The sequence below is a fragment of the Psammomys obesus genome, unplaced genomic scaffold (assembly GCF_907164565.1).
Source record: "Psammomys obesus unplaced genomic scaffold, mPsaObe1.curated_primary_1811, whole genome shotgun sequence".
NCBI classification, from domain to species: Eukaryota; Metazoa; Chordata; class Mammalia; order Rodentia; family Muridae; genus Psammomys; species Psammomys obesus.
The window spans coordinates 10,050,163-10,070,630 of NW_026589137.1; the positions used below are offsets into that span (position 1 = coordinate 10,050,163).

The window sequence follows — 20,468 nt, forward strand, 5'->3', positions numbered from 1 at the left end:
TCAACATTTAAAAGGTTTGACATGGAAGGCATGCAGTTTGCATGTTTCTCTCCCAGCCTAATTTTGGGTCTTTACATTGACCAACAGAACATATTTCTTAATCCAAAATGCCCTTTTGCACTAGTTCTCCTGTGGAAGTCCTACTTTCTGAGGGGATTGGCTGGCCTTTTTAAAGCAGTGTGACATCATCTCTCCTTACATAAACCATACATTTATGTGAATCTAACCTTTAGATCAGTAAGGACATAACATCCATTTTTTTTGAGTATGTTTTATTTTTTTCTTTTTCTTTTTTTTAACTTTTATTAATTACACTTTATTCATTTTGTATCCCCTCATAAGCCCCTCCCTTCTCCCCTCCCTGTCCCATTCTCCCCCCCTTTCTGCATGCATGCCCCTCCCCAAGTCCACTGATAGGGGAGGTCCTCCTCTCCTTCTTTCTGATCTTAGTCTATCAGTTCTCAGCAGAAGTGGCTGCATTGTCAGGGTTCTAGGTTATCTCCATGGATAGTCCTTGGTTGGAGTATGAGTCTCTGGGAAGTTCCCTGTGTTCAAATTTTCTTGTTCTGTTGCTCTCCTTGTGGAACTCCACAAAGAGAACATCCATTTTTTTTAAGAAAAAGGAACTTGCATTGTAATTAACCTTAAGTAAAAGTTCATTTTGAATCCTAAACTCTTCCTGCCCTGGTTTTGTTATGTAAATTAGATTGATCAGAGATCTCCCTGTCTCTGTCTCCTTTGTATTGAGATTAAAGGCATTTCTAGCCATGAGTAACTAGATCTTGAGTGCCAGGAATTAGCGTTAGACCAAACTCCAACAGTATTTGCTATCCAACAGATAGCTCAGTATGACTTTAATTTTAACTTCCCTAACGTTTAGTGAGCAGTTTCTAAATTTTGTTGAGACATTTGTGTGTCTTCTTTTGTGAAATTTTTATGCAAATATTTCTCCTACTCAATGGCTTAGATTTACATTGTTAGTTGTTTTCCTGATGGGCTAGATTTATTCATTTTGATGTAATCTCATTATTCGATTTTTGTTTTCATTGCCTATTCATTGGAAGGGTTGTATGTTTTTAAATTATTTCCTAAACTAATGCCACAGAAATTTCTCCTATGTTTTCTTTTAGTAATTTTGTAATTTTAGATATTACACTTAAGCTTCTTATCCATTTCAACTTAATTTTAGTATAGTTGTTAAGTAAAGGCATGATTTAATTGTTATTCATGTGGATATCAAGTTTCCACAATGGTATTCATTGAGGAGACAGTCCTTTTTCCATTGTATATTCTTGGCACATTTGTCAAAGATAAATTGATCATAAATTTTTGCATTTATTTCTGAATGTGTGTATGTGTATTTTTAAGACAAAAAGCACACTTAAATTCATTTTAGTAATCTTAGAAAGCTACAGGCTGTGTCTCATTCTGGGAAAGGCAAAATTATGGAGACAGTGGTTATCAAGAAGGAAGGTATGAGTGAATAGACAGAACACAGATTTTTAGGGCACTGGGTTTATATCATACTAGATATGTATCATTTTCTAAATGATGCTAGATATGTATCATATATTTTCTAAATGCACAGCACTAAATGTGAATCTAAGTGTAAATTATATATTCTGGATAATGGTGTCTAAGTGCAAGGTTATCAATTGTAACAAATACATAGTCTGGTACATATGAAGATGTAGCAAGATATGTTCATGAAAGTGGGGAGGGAAGTTTTATTGACACTGCTTTCCCAATCGAATTTGCCTTAAACTTAACACTGTTTTAAACACTAAAATCTACTTTACTTACTGAAACTCCTAAAGCAAAAAAGAGTTACAAGCTTTAAAGTAACAAGAGCTCCCAGCTGTGCAGAATACCAAATTCATAACATTGCACCCTTTGCTTAACTCCTTTAAATCTCAGGTCTTGAATTTTTAAATGAAGACACTTTGTAGGAAATTTTTGTGAGAGTTAAATAAGACAGTATAAAATTAGGTGGGGGGGAAGTAGGAAAATAGCAAATGCCATACCAGGCTGGGCTACATAGTGAAATCTGTCTTCACAAGATAACAAAAAAATAATTTAAAACTTTACTTTTTTTAATTCCATGTGTGAGTACTATATTTATAACATTTACACACTTCTGTCTCATCCACAAAACTCCATCCATACCCCATCTATCAAATTCATAGTCTGGTTTTTTTATTATTTTAATTATTATGCTGAGTCCATTTGTTGTTGCTCATATATGCTGTTTAGGCTGACCACCTGAAATTGTATAACTTATCAGGAGAAGGCTGATTCTCCCTCTTAGCTCTTCATCTAGGGATGGAGACTTGTAAAATTTTCCCCACACACATTAACATGTCAGCTAGTGTTAACATTGTTCAGGTCTTGACTATGTAAGATTGTATGGGTGAAGGTTTCCCATACAATAGACTCTGACTCTTATAATCTCTCTGCTTTCTCTTCTTACATGTTTTCTGAAACTTAGCTATAACGGTTGTGATACAGATATATCAGCTTAGACTGGTTTTCTGTAAGGACCTCTGCTTTGAATAGAAGATTCTCCTAATTAGCAGTAAAAGCTACAAATATCAGTGGATATAAGAAAAAGCATCTATAATACAATTAGGAATTATGCAGTTAGGAAAGTGGTAACAGTAGATTCTCTTCTAAGGTTAATGACCTCACCAGTCATAGGTTGTTTTCCAGGTTTACGGTACCAAACAAGAATTCTCTCCTATCAAGTGAGCCTTAAGTCCAATTAGATTATCCCCTAGCACCCATACAGATATCTTTACATACTGGTAATTGTTGTGGTTCATAGGTTTTAAAGTTGGGTAGGATTGCTGATTGCTTTTGTCACTTGGCATCTTGCATAGCATCTTGAAATACTGTTAAGAGCTAGTCCTCAAGTAAGTGTTTTCCAGGTCAAATCCAGTTTGATTCCTACAAGTTCTGTGTATGAAACATGTGGTGCTTTCAAAAATAGGGATTAATTTTCAAGTTCTGTGTGTGATAACCAAGATAAACAGCAGAAACCTATTATTTTGTAGTTTCTTCATCTTCCTTGACCAAGAACTGGAGGGTGTTTCCCATGCCTGGCACTGGGGTTTTTGTTAGATAGTCTGTAGCTTTGGGGGAGAACATTATTTTCCTAAGTAGCATAACTTCATTCAAATTATATATAAGTATATGTAATATTTATATTTTATATTAATCTATGTAATATACTTTTATGTGTTGTATGAGTTATAAGTAAACATGAAATATTTGTCTGTGTCCTTTTAAAAATGTTTTGTGTTTATTTTCAATTTGTGTATATTTTTAAGTTTTTTATTTATTATTTGTTATAATTTATTCACTTTGTATCCCAGCTGTGGGCCTCTCCAGTCTTCTCCTAAACTCTCCCTCCCTCCCTCTTCTCCTCCTATGCCCCTCCCCTAATCCACTGATAGGGGAGGTTCTCTTCCCCTTCTATCTGACCCTAGCCTATCAGGTCTCATCAGAACTGGCTGCATTGTCTTCCTCTGTGGCCTGGCAAGGTTCCACCCCCAGGGGGAGGTGATTACAGAGCCTGCCACTGAATTCATGTCAGATACAGCCCCTGTTCTCCTTACTAGGGAATCCACTTGAAAACTGAGCATTATATGGGCTACATCTGAGTAGGGCTTTTAGGTCTTCTCCATGCATGGTCCTTGGTTGGGGTATCAGTCTCAGAAGGTCCCCCAGGGCCCAGTTTTTTTTTCTCTGTTGGTCTTCTTTTGGAGCTCCTGTCCCCTCCAGGTTTTTCTATCTTCCCCTACTCAAAGCTGTATTTTAATTATAATATTTTCCCTTCCCTTTCCTCCCTCCATGCTCAGCCATATAAACCTCTTATCTCTCCTATTCATGGCCTCTCCCAAATTCATGGCCTAGATTTTTCATCAATTGTAATGGATGCATATATGTAGTTGTATATACATGTATATTACCAAATATGGCTTACTGAGTCCATATAATATTGCTTATATGGAGACCTAAAAATACAACCTCTACTGCCCTGGACCAGCAGGGCTTCAAAGGGGTTCCTAAGGGAGGAGAGTGGAAGGAATTGGGGGGGGGGGGGGGACAAGAAGCACAAGAAATGAAAGCCAAGTCTGTTCATCTGATCAAGGCTTCCATTTATTAGAAATTTTTACCCAACTTATATAGGGAGAAGGCAAGAAAGGGGGAAGGTAATTAGCTGCTGCAGGAGACAGGAAGACTGCTTTCATGTGTTAAATAGGGTGCCTGCAAGATAACTTAGGGATGTTTTCTCACAGATGCTCTAACAAACGGATGTCCTCACAGTCTCTCACGCATGAGTTAGGGTCCTAGATAACTTTCACTAAATAGCTTTAGGTCTCCACTAAATGACCTTTGCTCACTATTTGGCTTTGGCTGAGCAAACACCTTTTGTCTCCACTAGATAGCTTTGACTCACTAATTGACTTAGGCTTCAGTAGATAGCTTTGTCCTCACTAGATAAGCTTTGGCTCTGACTTCTGTAGATAGCTTTGGCTCCCGGCACTCTACGAGTAGCTAAATTAATTATCTATATTTTATACAATTAAATTCTTATGTTTATAGTAATTAAAATAATATCTACTTTAAATTAATCTCAAACTCAAAACAAGGCTATCATTCTCATTTGGAAACTTCAAGAGCACTGTAGAGAAATCTAAAAGACGAAGTTCTGATCATAATTCCATGACTACATCACCAGATCTTCTGGAGTATTTTGTTCTCTGGTCTCTTGTACAAGGCAAGAAATAATTCCTACTCCACCCAACTTGGAAGGTTGTTGTTAATGAGAGTATAAAATAATATAAAATAATGTGCCTGGTTATGGTTTCAAAGTTTAAAGGGCCATAAAAATGTAAAGGATTAATAGTAACTTAAAGAAATGTATTATTTCTTAGCCATCTCCCTTTAAACCTACTTAATCTCTAACCCATTCCATATTTGTTCATTACACAAGTCTGCATCAAAAGCCAACTTTGTGTCAGGCATGCTGTTGAGTCTTAGAGGAAGAAAGGTTAATAAGTACCTGCTACAGAGAAGTTTAAAGTTTAATGGAAAAACAAACATGACAAAATCAATTTGTTATAAAAGTGTAATAGAAAAACAAACATGAAAATTCCCTTTTATAAAGTGATGAACGCTTTGGGCAATATATGCATATATGGTATGGGAGCACAGATGAATAAGGTAATTATTATGAGGAATAGCATGGAAAGCTTCACAAAGATGGTGACATCAGTTCTGGGCTCTGAAGGATGAACAGCAAATTTCCACATGGAGAAGATAACATTTCAGGCTGAAGGAAAAGCGTAAGTTTATAGATGAGTAAAATGTGAGGTCTGTATAGATATGATGATATTTGAGTGATATAAGCAAATAAAGTGAAGTAGGAGACTGGCAATAACGAATTGTGTCTGTGGAGAATTAAGACACAGTGTTGCTTAGTACTCAGGAGACTGAAGCAGAAGGATCCTGAGTTCAAGGCCAGCTGGAGTTACATAGTTAAAACTTATCTCAAAAGAAGATATGCTTATGGAGCATCAATTTTTATTCTAGATACACATGGCAATCTATCCATGTGAAGTTTTGTCAGTAGCTAAAGTAATGGAAATTGGTAAAATTACTCAAGTATAGGGTAAGAAAAAGAGCAGATGATAGAGTAGAGTGGTGGTGAATTTCAGCATTTAACAACTAGGCATACAAAATGATTCAACAAGAAGAGAAATCAAAGATGAAATAAGGATGATTTTATGAGATGAAAAAAGGGGGGTTATCACAAAAGCCAAGAGAAAGAGGTATTTCAAAGAAGACAAACATGAAATGCTGAAGACTGAAGGGTTAAGTAAAATAAAGACTGACATATATCTTTTGAATAATTTTTTAAACATTTAATTTTTACTACCAATTTTTTAAAATAAAAAGGTCTCTGAAAATGTCAAATGTGAATCTAGGAAATGTACTGGCCAATAGCTCCTTGTTTTCTACCTATGTGCTGTGACTCTTCTCATTCAATATTTTTCAAGTTCACCAATTAATGTGTGCTCCAACAGCTTCGTTTCCCTTGGTCCTGAGCTGCCAGACAAGGAAATCGCCTGTGTTCTTGTTGCAACGCTTGTAATCAAATTCAGCAAAGTGAAACAAAAATCCTGTAATGGAAGTGACCATACAACTCTTTCCAGGGTACGGGGGTTTATGTGCTGTGCCTGGACTATGTTAAGAAAATTAAAACTGGATTTGTAACAGAAGGGCCAAAGTGTCAAATCTCTAAAAGCAGAAAATTCCACTTGCAGCACAGATGCCAACTCTCACACTGGTTTATGATGAGAGAAAGTGAAGATTTACAATATACTTTCCATAAAGTACTGACAGCCACTCAACTAGGACCTCAGGGGGTGGCTCAGAGGTTCCCCCTCATTACCCAGGGAGCAAGGCTTAGCCACAGAAAGTGCTTTGTCTTTAAGAAGAAGGGTCACCTCTCGCACCTAGACTTATGCCCTTTGACTTGCAATTTTTCAGTATTCATACAATCAAAGCAATAATTAAGTTAGTCCCTCAGCCAAAATTCACAGAAGAGTTACCTTGTACCAGCTACAAATCATTGCTTATAAACACTCTTCAGGAATCTTTGGAAGCTTTACAAGCTAGGATGAGCTAGGTTACACAGCAGTAAGAAGTGGTATCAAAGTTTTAGTGGCCTGTAGTAAATGTTTGTTTCTCACGTAAACCTCATGCCCTACATATTGTGGTGGCAGAGCACTACCTATTGTAGTGGCAGAGCACTGGCTAGGCATATGATCATAGGAGTTATTAATTGTTCTCATTCTGGGATTGTAGCTGATAAAGCAATGCCGCAAGTCAACACAGGATGTGGAAAATGAACATTAGTAAAGCAAGTCCTGTGTTTTTCAAGCCTCTCCATAGATGTCACACATTCCACTTCTGTTCAGAATGCATTAGTCCAAGTAAGCCCCATCCCTGAGCCTGATTTGAAAGAGGAAAGGAGTATACTTTATTTTTAGGTAGAGGCAGTATGGACAAACATCTACTGTGAGTATACCATTTAGCAGTCAATAAGGAAAGCCTTCGTAAAGCTGTTAAATATCAACTATATTCCATAGCAAGTACTCTCTGAACATGTGTGTTTAGAAAACTATCATGATAATCTCTCCTCTCTACTTGTTATCTCCTGCACCTTAGCACTCATCAATCAAATCCCATTCAGTGAGGCTAGAACTTTGTAATATGCTCATTCCAGCATAAAAGTAATTCAAAGGTCATGAGTTAACACAAACTATGACTGTGGTCTGAAGCTGTCCCTACTCCCAGCTCTACATATTATTCACAGTAGGATTCTGAACTCTACTTTTTTTTGGCTCAGGACTTTCTCCTTGTATAACTGCTTCTCCTTTCTGTGGAATTATGCAGACTGAAGAAAAAATAACTGTGACCTGTAAAAGACAAGACCAAGAGACAGAGAATAGCTTTGGAGACCAGGGCTCAGTCATATATAACTAAGACAAGGGCATCTGCTACAGACAATAACAAACATGGAAATTAATAGATCAACACAAATGAGCAAAAAGACTATGAATAAAATAAACAAGGGTACAGCTGAGAGCAAAAGCAAAGGAGACCATTCTTGCTAGGCATGGTTGAAGGAGGCAACTTTAAGGGTTGACAGTTAGGTGAGACTTGAGACTGTGAAGATTCTAGTATGACAAGATTCAAGGTACTCACATGGCATCAAAGTGCCACTCTCCAAACTTCATATTGTGTATCCACAATTAGCATCATCTAGGAAGAAATGATGAGCACTGTGTGCCTCCATATATTTTGAGGAAAACTCAGCATCATTTATGATATCTTAACATTACTAATTGGGAAATAGTAAAGACAACACAAATGGGCAGTAATTTATTTTTTGTTGTTTGGTAGTTTCCTAAATGTAAATAGTGAATTTTGGTTCCTTCTATCCCTATTATCCTCTCTTATTACCTGACCTTCTGCTGCTATAACTATTCTTCTTCCCTAAACAACCCCTGATTTCATAGTGTTTTGTGTGTGTGTGTGTGTGTGTGTGTGTGTGTGTGTGTGTGTGTCTGACTGACTTTAATTAGGGTTGCTTGCATGGACGTGGGCATGGGCATTGGTGGGTAGTTGTTTATGGAGCATTGGCAGCTAATCTGTAATTATTGCTGAAGAAAGTGACAAGTATTCTTCCTCTACCATCAACTATCAATAGTCACTTTGGAAGAGTTTGGAACCTACTGGCTCAGTCTTATGCAGCTCTTCTACAACTAACCGCAGCTGCAGTGAGCCCATGAGTACAATAGCCATGTGATATTCAGAAGACAGCTTTTTGAAAAATGCCTCTGGCACTTCCATTCTTTCTACCCCCTCCTGTTGAAGCTGTTGTAACAAAATGTCACAAATGGGGATGATGTTACATACCAGGTATTCATTCCTCATAGTTCTGGGGGCTTGACATCAAACATTAAAACCTGGTTAGCTGCTTCCTAAGAATGCCACTTCTCTTTGCTAGAACATGCTTTCCTACTTCCTGTGTCCTTACAAGTCTTTTCCTCTGATCTCAGGTATATGCAGAGGGTTAGATAGTGACTTGTTCTTATGAAGACCCTTTATTATTGTATTAAGTCCCACTTAACTGAGTGTAAAGATTTCAGAATATGAGTTTCAGGAACAGGAATGTGGTATATAGTAGTCACTGTATTCTTTAAAAAAACTGTCAATAATTTAAAAGACAAAGAAAGGATGAGACATTGTTCAAAAAATCAGAAGGGACACAGCAGTGAATTAATGTCAATACTAAAACATCTGCTGAAAGGGGAAAATGTCATCAAGAAAATTTCAGGGTCAACTGAAAAGTCCAGACAGCAACTGATTGGATAAAACAGTTGTAACCAGGTTAAGTTCTTGTAACTGGCACTATGATTCTATAAGAGAATATCATAATATTTAGCGTTCTAAGAAACTGTCATACTATTCTCCAGAGTAGCCATACAATACTTAATTGTGCATTAACACAAGCAAAGTAACAATCACACAGTTCCTCTACATATATGCTGCTATTTGTTTTCCCACTACTTATTTTAACCATTCTTAGAGGTTTTTTTTAATAAAAAGGTGATAAGTCACTGTGTTCTTAATTCCCATTTCCTGATGCTTAATTTTGTTTGATAGTATTTCATGCACCTACTTAACTACTGTATTTTCTTTTTAGTGAAATGTTCTTGGTGTCTTTTCCCCATTGTCTCTTCATTTTACTGTTGAGTTTGAAGAATGGTTTTGTATACTCCAGATCTAGCTTCTTGTGGGCTATGTGGTTTGTAGGTTTTGATTAGATTTAATGTGTCAAGTTTTTCTTTATGGATCAAGTCTACGCACTTTTTCCTATTCCTAATTGGAATAGCTTACCACTTGTGACTTTTACAGAATTATATTTTACATTTACATTTGTAATCCATTTGGAGTTCTCTTTTCATATTACCAACAACATCTAAAGTGGTAGAGCAAGTTTTCTAATTTCGTCTGAAATTTAGGTCACTGTCACTGTGACCTAAATCTTTTGTCTTGCTTAGCCAAATCGCCTACCTTCCCCATGTTACATAATTCTCTAGACATGGTCAGAAACATTGGCGTATTGTAATCATCCTCCATGCTGTGACATCTCTTTCTTTCACAGTGAAACGGTCTCCAAGAAAGAGTACTATGTAGTTGAACAGAACTTTAGATGTTGAGATCTTCTGGATTCTGACAGGTGCAAGAGCTCATTTCCAGGCCACTATTAGTCAACGTCTTCTTTGTGGTTCCAGAAACGTATCTCTAAGTAACAAAGATGCTGAATGGCTAAACCGCTGCAATTAGGCTGTGTTACACCAGGATAACGTAGAAACAAGCATTGTCAGACATTTGTAACATTAATACCGGATGGATATTTATATCTCCCTTCTATCATTTACCTCTACTTCTATGCCTAGAGAAATAATGGGGAAAGAAGTAGCTAAAACTTACTTGTAGCTGGCAAAGTAAAAAGCTAAGTCTATAAAAATGGAGTCCATATTTATGAAGAAAATAAAGGAATAAGACAGGCTTTCACACAGAAAGAGGCTCAGTGTTCCAGAAAGTATCTTCTCTAGCTTAATAAGAAATATGCTTAAATTCTCAAACTCTGAGAAGCAGGAAAGTCTGTACTTTAGCTAAAGCCAGGGCAAAGATCTGTGGAGATCAGGGGCTTTGGGTAAGGCAAAAAAAAAAAAAAAAGTAAATATGAAGAAATCCTATCTCCTAGGGACTCTCTTGTCCTTAGAAGACATTCCCCCCAGTAGGTTTTTTTTAATATATACTATGCCAAAAATTACTAAACAATATCCACTGAGCCTATGCTTGATTGCTTGATGAGAGTACAAAGATACTAAATCATGAGCTCACAGTTCAGGGGTAAAATTTTAAGCATAATCCAAAGCAGACATTACATCCTAGTCATTATGTTCAGTGTAGTAGTCAGTGTAGTATTCACTATTTAGCTGTGACTAAAGAAGCCTGGCTTCTAGGTGTGTTTACCAAAATCCTTCCTATCCTTTTTAGCAGTAACCAACCAGAATGAATTTACCAGCTTTCTTGGAAGCTACATATGATTACGTTATTGAGTTCCAGCCAACAGAAACTGAGCATAAGTTGCATGTGTCACTTTCAGGGTTGCCAAATAAATACATAAATAAATAAATAAATAATGAGGGCTACAGAGACAGCTTGGTACTTAAGAGCACCAGCTGCTCTTCCAGGGGGTCAATGTTTGGTCCTCAGCACCTACATGTAATTCCTGTCCCAAGGGATCCAATGTCCTCTTCTGGCTTCTGCAGGCAGTGTACACATAATGTACACATAAACACTCAAGCAAAACACCCATACACATAAAACTTTATTAAAAAAAAAAAAGCCCAAGATGCAGTATCTCATCTTTTTTCTCCCATTAGTGAGCTCTATATAGATACTTGAGGAGATCTGGAAAATACATGCTAAAAATGAATAAGTATGAGACCTGAATAGCTTCAAATAGTGCAATACACAACACTACCAAATGTCATTGCTATAACTAACTCAATTATCTGTGAATAATAGGAAGTTTACCTGTTAAAATATTGAAATTGAGTGTTTTTAATTTATCTGTTACTAGCATCATCTTAACACCAAAATCTGTGGTTCTTGTGTTTGTAAAACTTGCAGCCTAATGGCTACAAGAATTCCTAGAATCTATGGAAACATAAACGAGGAAGTAAACAACTTGGTGTACAAAAATATAGCAAGAGATTTCACAAAGAATGTACATTTGAAATGGATTTTAAAAGAGAAATGATTCCCCAGAGAAAATGATGAGTTGAGTTGACAGCAACACGTACTAAAGTCTCCAAAATTTGAATGCTCAAAGGAAAGTCCAGCTGAATAGCAGAATTCATTGAGGCAGTGGAGGCATGTGGGAGTATCACATGCTGATGAGAAGCAAAAAACATTCCAGACCACCATATGAATATATGTCTGTGTGACCCCAGGCACCAGCATCGTTGGAAACCTCTGGAAGATTAGGGTAGAACATGAGAAAGTCTTCTTTATGACATCAGTCCAAGCAAATCCTCTTACAAGAAAACCAGGGGTCAAGAAAGAAAGGCTGTGACCTCAGGTCATACTGTCATTATGTCTGGATTCTCTGACCCCTACACTCTACCCCTTCCCACCAACATTCTCACTCCTCACCCCTCAGGAAAGATCCAACCAAGTGAGTGTATTGCCCTCGCCCCTCCCATTTGCAGAGGTTGCACTTCTGGGCAACAATCCACAAACTGTGCTCTGCAGCTGGTGGCCTGTGAACACCTTCCAGAATGCAAAATCCCGAGGGCCAGGAGTCGAAGGGAAAGAGCAACCACCTGCATTTTCTGTTATGTCTGATTAATTTCAAATGAATCTTCCAATGTTTCAGATGTTCCTGGACAGCTCTCCAACATCCTGCAATTAGCCTAAATGGATGAGCTCCATGAAAGAAGATGAAATGAGGATGACTCTGAAGTGAAAGGTGAAGAAACATAAGTAAAACCATAGCCTGAACTCTGAGATCACCCCAGTTCCAATGCCTTGTGTAACAGATGAGAAAACTGAGCTTCAAAAGGGGGTCATGGTTTGTCTTACGTCAGAGTGAGTCAGTAGCACAAACAGGGCCTCTGGGCCTCAATTCCCAGACCAATGCTGTTTCCACTATTCTAATCAAGCATTTAGACCAGTTGGAAGATGAATACTGAAGGCTACTGATGAAGGAAATAGTGGGTAGTTCCAAGGCTGGGAAGCTCAACATCCAGCCAAAATGTTACAGACAAGGGCCAGTCACATGATTTCTGTTAATATGTGTGTCTGGGAACAACAGGCAATGGAAAAATTAATTTGAGCCTGTGCCTGGTCTACTTTCTAAAATAAGGAGAAAGTCACTTTTCTGATCTGATTTTAGGGATGTTTAAGAAGTTTCTCCTGCCCCGACAATCTTTTTCATCAGCCTTTTATTTCCTGTAAGTATTGTCTTTCCTGAAGACTGCCTTCAGGAAGGTTAGTAAAAAAAAAATAATACATGTTTTTTTTTTTTTGCAACCATTTAAATATTGTGAACTAAATACATTTGAATTTCCAGGGGTTCTGCCAGTCTATATTAAGAAAAGTAATAAGTTATATAAGCCAGAGACCTGAACAGTAGATCATGAAGTACTTCTATTTCATTAGAACTCTCCTACCAATCTAAAGAAAACACTCCTGTTTGGGAGACTAATTATATTGAAAAAATTACCCAGAGATCTAGAAGGTACCTACAAATCCAGTATGTTTCTTACCACCAATCATGTCTATAATATATGCAAGCTAGTCTTCATCACTGAGATCCTGATGCCTTACTGGTCACAACCTTGGACTCACCAAATCAGGGATCATTTCTTCATCCACTCATGCATCTGGAGCCACAGTGATCACCACTGATCTCATCCCTGAAGTAAATCTAGTAGTAAGTCTAGTAGTGGCAGTTTGCGCAGCTTTCCTTTGCTATGCTTTACAAAATAGGCAATGCAGGTTGGCCATCCCATGAGTCTCATTTTATAGACTGTGATACAAATTAAGTGACTTTCACAAAGGTGCAAAATCAATAGAAATCATTGTTAACTCAGACTGGAACCTAAGTGTCTTTTCTAACACTGCACTCTATTTTCCAAAGTGTTCTCCAGAGGTATAAGCTCGCTGTTATTACTAGCTGATAGAAAGAGAAAATTCACAATGTCATAACATCTGCTTCCTTTTCTACTTCCCTTGTGGTAGTAGACTCTGCTACCTTAGTAGGTTGGATGTACAAATAGGTTACCTGTACAATCTAATTTCCAAAAGATACTTAAGAATAAAAGGAAGTCATAGTAAACCTAACCCTGTACTAAGCATTTTGAGGTGTATAATCATAGTCTGTTTTCTATACAAACTTGGACTTTGTGCACTATGTTAACCCCTACTTTACCTAGTGATGACATCAAGGTTATAATTTGTCCAAACTCACAGAGAAAGATCGTGACAGAGAATGTCCTTATGCTTAGCCATTGGACTCCTGTGCCTCCTTTATTCCTTTCACAATTAGCCTCTTACAGAGGCAGTTCTAGAAAATGTAGTCTCTTATTCACTGACTTCTTAACAATTTTTCCTCATTTTTCCTCATTCCAGTGTTGCTCATAGAATTGTTGCATGACTTAATTTTTTTTCTATTCTGAAAATAAAGAAGTTACAAAAATCTTAAACCCATTTGAGGAAACATTCTCATTGTAGGGCATGTATTCTATAAAATTAAAAGTAAAAGTTAAGGAATGCTATAGATAGATAGATAGATAGATAGATAGATAGATAGATAGATAGATAGATGGATGGGATGGGAGAGAGAGATGCACTATAATACATAGTGACTCCAAAAAAATTAAACAAAAAGTCACTGCTAAGAGAATGGTAAATTTATTAGCTTATGTCTATCTAGTGGAATATACCTCAGATATTTTTCATGAAGTAAATGTAGAGTAATTAAACTTTAGGACTACTTGGGGACTATTTGAGGTAAAAAATAAATTGAAGACATATGTATGTGTTTGTGTATATGTGTGATTTATCTTTAAAACAAAAAGGCACTATACCTTTATACGTGTACACACATAAGAAATGTACAGAAATAAATACATAAGACTAACAATATTTATTAACATTGAGAAATATCATTTGAGAAGAAAGAGGTGAAATAATTTTTTAGTGTATACACTGTTTTACTTTTTAAAATTCACTGTGTGAGAGAGAAAAAAGAAGAGACAGAGACAGAGAGGGAGAGAGAGAGAGTAGGGGAGTAAACAGCTTGCAGAAGTTACTTCTTTCATTTCACCATGTGGGACAAAGGGATTGAACTTGAGTCTTTGGGATTTTGCCAGCTGAGCCATCTCCCCATCTCCACACTGCTTTATTTTTGTTACAATGACATACATTGGTTTTTGAAGTTGAAGATGGTAGTCTAAAACCAAAAGTGAAAGAAATATCTTCTGATTACCAAAAATGAAGTAAAAATACTTAAAGAAATTTTCCATTCTTAAAATAGTTAATCCAATACCACAAGGTTTAATAGGTGACAACATACAGCTTTTCTCCACTCCCAGAACCGTTCAGTGTATGTATAAGAGAAAAAAAAAAAACTTTCTCCCTACTGATTAAAAAGCCTGTCACAGTAGAAGCTGGGTTCTTTGGAAACTATGCTGTGGAACTGAGGCCAAAGGCCAGGGCCGATGGCAGGGATCAGATGACAGAGGGTATGTTCATCAAACAGGGTGTGTACAACTTGAATCGAAACATAAAGAAAGAACATAGTTGCTTATGGGGCTCATAAACCCGTTCTTAAGGTTTGCTTCCTAAAAGAAGTCCAAAATATTTGGGCAATAGCTGCCACTTTAGTGTACACACTTTTCCTCCAGGTTGCTACTTGGAAGGACAACACTCAACCACTTCAGTGCAGTTCTAGGCTGTTGATGTAAAAAATTCTCTGGCCTGTTGATAATTGTTTTAAGCACAAAAAAGCCTAATTATATAGTCAGACACGTTGTTCAAAGTGCAATATAATCTAACCCTAGATGATTGTTATAGTCATGCAGCTTTTGAGAGAAGATACTGAAAGTTTTTCAGAAAACTTTTACACTTCCTCTGAAAGCAGAACTCTCGATTTGTCACTGCTGCCCCAGTGTATTGAGCCAGCAGAGTACAAATTGACTTCATATAGAAAAAGCCCAACAGATACTGTGGTTTCTGTCTCTCCTACTACCACCACTAAAAGAGACTACTGGGTTTTTTAGTGTGTGTTTACTATGAATGAGGCACCATGAGAAGTGAAAAAGATCAGAGTTACCACGAGATTGTATAATTTGCCTAAGGTCACCTACACTGTTAGTATGATTTGGAGCTAGAGACTGAAAACAGTCTTGTTTTACAAAAGACTCTTCAAAGTGGTTTTTTTTTCTCTTTAGTTCTCTATTATTTTTCCCTAAAGGGCTATATATTTCTCGGGATTCATCTCAGCCCCTTTCCTGCATGAATCATACATGTATTTTGTCTGCCAAATTTACTGAGCAGATATTATATCTAATGATTATGCTCAGGAAACAAAGCAAAATGAGACACAATTTCATTCCTAAGAAACATATGCTTTAGTATATTATATATGTAAGCAACCACAGGTTCATACATATTATAGACATAGAACTAGAATTGTCTGAAAGCAAACCAAGAAGCAGTTAGCCCCCTTTTGCAGGGAGAAGATAATTTCAGGAAGGCTCGATTAGAAAAAGATTAAACATAAGACATAAGAAAACCTCTAAAAGAGGGAAGGATGGGGAAAGCCATGTGAAAAGAACAGTCTTCATATAACACAAAAGGTGAACAGCCTTTAAGTTTCTAAGTTACTAGGATGTGATCACTTGTTCAGTTCTTTTCCTGATGTAATTAAAACAAAAGCCAAGCACTGATGAATTACAAGAAATTCAAAACCATCAAAGCATAGAAGCTGCTTAGATGCCAAGGGAACTCTAGGTCAGCTTTTTGCTATTATCCCATAATTAATTCTACAAAACAGATTATTTATTTGGATAGGCTCATACATGAATGTGAAATATTCTTATCATATTTAGCACCACTTCTCACTTATCCTTAACCCTATTCTAAACTTTTTCCTTCCTATTGCTTACTAGTTTCCACTCTACTTTCATTTCCTTTATTCAGTTCTATATACAAAAAACAAAGGGATGCATCTGACATTTAAGAAAACTTTTCTTTCAAAAAGAGCACCATCTTATTTGAAATTCACAGTGAAAAGATAAACTAGGTATATATCCTTTAAATATAATTTATATTACCATTTTCTTGAGAGAGAGATTTTAAAATTATAATTGATATTATTGTGCTTCACTTTTTTTTTCTTTCATGAAATAAACGGAGCCTGAGTCAAGTTAATCTAGCGTCCCTGAGTTTCATAATACAAGATGACCAGGGAGACAGCTGACAAGACACAAATGTTCACTTAAGCCAAACAATCCTTATGTTTACTGTAGGTCTAGGCAGCAAAGGGAATCAGTTTCATTCCAGAGGTTAATGAATGTTGCTGAGAAGGCCAAGATTGTGAATACGTGCTCATTAGGACTTGTCAGGTGTAGCAAGTGCTGTTATGAAAAGCAGCCATGTATGAGGACAGTAATGGAAAACTCTCCATTGCTGAAAAGTAATAAAATTTTTAATTAAAAAGTTATGTCACACCTCCAGCCCTCTCATACCACTCTTTCTAAAGAATAGCATGCCATCTTCAGCAAATCAAGAATAAGGATGACTTGAAATCTGTGGATTTTGTGGGGAACTTTTACTTTACCGCCACGTCAGAGGATCTGTTGTCAGGGAGTTAATTAACTTGACTGGATTTACCGTTAGATTCCTTCATGGTTTAGTCTGCTCTCCTAAAAAGGAAATAAAGGAAATTGTTAGTTATCTGTTACTACACAAAAAATCACCCTCAAACTTTGTGATTTGTAACAACCATTTGTTTGACTCATAATTCTGGGGTCAGCCAAATGACTCTTAAGGCCAGCGAAGAGACACCCTTTCGCTGGTTGCCTTTTAACTAAAATTCATTCAGTTCCTATGATATATTCATCATAGACATTTTCTACTTGTATAGTTCACCTTAAGGCCTCAAGGTCTGTGTAGCAATGGTCTCCATTTGTTCACACCTCACTGGAAAGGTGAAATGAGCTACTTAGTACATAGCACTAAAGGAAGCACTTCATTTCAGCTCTTAGAAGAGCCAGCCAAAGACTTATATAATATTAGGAGTGTGTGATTTGTTCCATTTTATGCTCTCTTGATTCATCTTAGTTTTGGATCTGGGGTTTCTCCTGTCCTAAGCTAACTAGAATGAACTTGGTGGGGGTTCCTCACATTTTTCAAATTAAAGAAGCCATTTTTCCTCAAAATGCCTTTGTATTCCCAAGTAATTCTAGGTCTAACCACCCAGTTTCATAGGTAATAAAAGGTTATTTTCTTGCAGATAAATTTTAATATTCTGATTTCAAATACCTTTCTTACATTTTTCTCTACAAGAACTGATGTGAGTTGACAATTTAGAAATGAACACTTAGGAATGACTGACTTATTACTGAAAGAAATGGCATAGAATAATTAAAGTACGATGTAATTTCTCCCATGTCTGAAGTGATAGAACTAGTTGAGGATTCTTTGCATTCACATCACCTCCTACAGTAGAATACTAATGACTATATAGAGAAGTATTATATAAGCAAAATATACTTTGAAATATACTAATTTGGGGAGAATTAATCAGATAATTTTTATACCTAAATTTGATATCAACTTCATATTGTAGACAACTTCTTTTCCCTAAATTCCTGCAGATGCTTCATTTGAAAATGGAAAGAAGGACATGGTGATGCATGAATGTACTTCTACCATTGAGAAAATAGAAACAGGAGAACCTGAAACTCAAGGGCATCCTCAGTTACATAGTGGACATGGGTCATCTTGTGTTACATGAGACCTGCTCTCAAACAAACAAACAAAAAAAATGGACATAATTAAAATAGTGTATTCAAAAATATATGAAATATTAAAATGTAAAGTCTGAGGCTTATGGGTTATTGTCTCCTTAGTTCTACTGTAATATGTTTTAATTACATTTTTATTTTAATTACAGTTTATTCACTTTGTATCCCAGCTGTAGCCCCATCCCTCATTCTCCCCCAATCCCACCTTTCTTCTCTCATCTCCTCCCGTTCCCCTCTCCAAGTCCACTGATAGGGGAGATCCTGCTCCCCTTCCATCTGACCCTATCTTATCAGCTCTCATCAGGACTGGCTATATTGTCCTACTTTGTAGCCTGGCAAGGCTGCTCCCCACTCAGAGGTTATTGGTCAAAGTGCCCGCCACTGAGTTCATGTCAGAGACAGTCCCTGTTCCCCTTACTAGGATACCCACTTGGATACTGAGTTACCGTGGGCTACATCTAGAACAAGGGTTCTAGGTTATACCCATGAATGGTCCTTGGTTGGAATATCAGTCTCAGAAAAGACCCCTGGGCCCAGATTTTTCAGTTCTGTTTCTCTCCTTGTGGTGCTCCTGACCTCTTCAGGTCCCACTATCTCCCCCTTCTTTCATAAGATTCCCTGCACTCTGCCCAAAGTTTGGCTATGAGTCTCAGTGTCTACTTTGATACACTGCTGGGTAGTCATTCATAGGCCCTCTGTGGTAGGCTCCTGTCCTGTTTCCTGCTTTCTCCTTCTTCCAATGTCCATTCTGTTTGTCTTTCTGAGTGAGGGTTGATCATCTTACCTATGGGACCTCCTTCTTGCTTCGCTTCTTTAGGTGCACAGATTTTGGTATGTTTCTCCTATACTATAGGTCTAGTATCCACTTATAAGTGAGTATATACTGTGTGTGTGTCTTTTTGCTTCTGTGATGCCTCACTCAGGAAGATCTTTTCTAGTTCCTACCATTTGCCTGCAAATTTCATGATTTCTTTGTTTTTAATTGCTGAGTAGGATTCCATTGTTTAAATGTACCACAATTTCTGTATCTATTCCTTCACTGAGGGACATCTGGGCTGTTTCCATCTACTGTAATATGTTTATGCTGTGATGGTGAGTTTGTAATTGGTTATTTGCCAAGACAGCCTCATTAAAGTATCAGGTGCAGTGATGGCTGTCAGTTGTGACAATAGGGATGGCTGAGCCATATGATTCTTTTTATTCAACAGACTAGCAGATTTCTTCACTGGCATCCTTCACCGGACACCTACAGACAATGAAATAGTGAAAGTCTCAATAGATAAGCAGTTTTCCGATCTCTGGTCTAACTACATGTATATAGCTTGAAACATAGGTAGTGTAGTATGTGACTGTACAAGCACATGGATCAGAACTGGTGAACAAGTGGAGATCATCTTTATAGCAACCTACTACAAGACACAAATGTGAACTACAAAAATAAAAAAGGTAGCCATTGTGAATGTATGAACTGAATCCACTTTCGTCAAAGATACCAAAAAAATTTGTTCCAGACTGCATCAGCTATTTGTGAAGGAACTTAACCACTAAAGAAATAAAGCTGTATTAATACCACATATGCAGGCATCCGTTTCACATACAGGTGTGCACTTCTCACATGTGATATGTTCACGAAGCTTCTACCTGGTGAGACTCCGAAGGAAGACAGTTCTACCACTCTTAGAGGGCATATAAATAATACAGAAGGGGTGTGGAATTTTACCAACAGCAACTTTTCCTCTATATGATGTTGAGAATTCTTAATTTAGAGAGCAGGCAACATTAATTTGTAGCCCTAAGTGTATAAAAGAATTTGGCCATCAAATGTAAATTCTACTTCTGTAAACTGTTGAAACTCAGGTCTCTCCAAATTTGTATCCAGTTACATAAATGAAAAACAGTTGCTATATTTTTTTCTAATTTGATCCTTCAGAGATTCTTGAAATGACTGGACATGTTCTATTAGTTCTAACCTGATCTCTTTAGCTAAGCCATTCCTATATCCATGTACAATTTGGTATCTGATGCAACCAGTCATATTGTCCAAAATGTGTCCCTGTGCAACTCTATGGTTTACTTTGATGTGAAGGAAAGATGTTTTGTTCCTTGACTGGGAATTACAAAGACCTTAGAACTGAATATCATGTTCCTTTGCTGTTTGAAATTTTCACTGAAACACTGACAGTACTGATGAATACAAACAGAAAAACAAAGGAACAGTTGGACAACTTTATAATCTGTCATGTTATATTGTGGACAAATTATTCCCAAAATAAG

The 20,468-nt window shown here is 37.0% G+C and overlaps 1 long non-coding RNA gene across 3 annotated transcripts; it reads left to right on the forward strand.

Annotated features, from left to right (window-relative positions):
- Nucleotides 1–5,162: 5,162 nt before the first annotated feature.
- LOC129674889 (uncharacterized) lies at nucleotides 5,163–18,280 on the forward strand. 3 transcript variants are annotated; one of them, XR_008719851.1, is made up of 4 exons: nucleotides 5,236–5,351; nucleotides 6,093–6,222; nucleotides 12,035–12,127; nucleotides 18,045–18,280. It is a non-coding gene; the product is annotated as an uncharacterized LOC129674889 (long non-coding RNA). The 3 variants fall into 3 exon arrangements; XR_008719853.1 differs by lacking the exons at nucleotides 5,236–5,351; nucleotides 6,093–6,222 and adding an exon at nucleotides 5,163–5,229; XR_008719852.1 differs by lacking the exon at nucleotides 6,093–6,222.
- The last annotated feature ends 2,188 nt before the right edge of the window (nucleotides 18,281–20,468 follow it).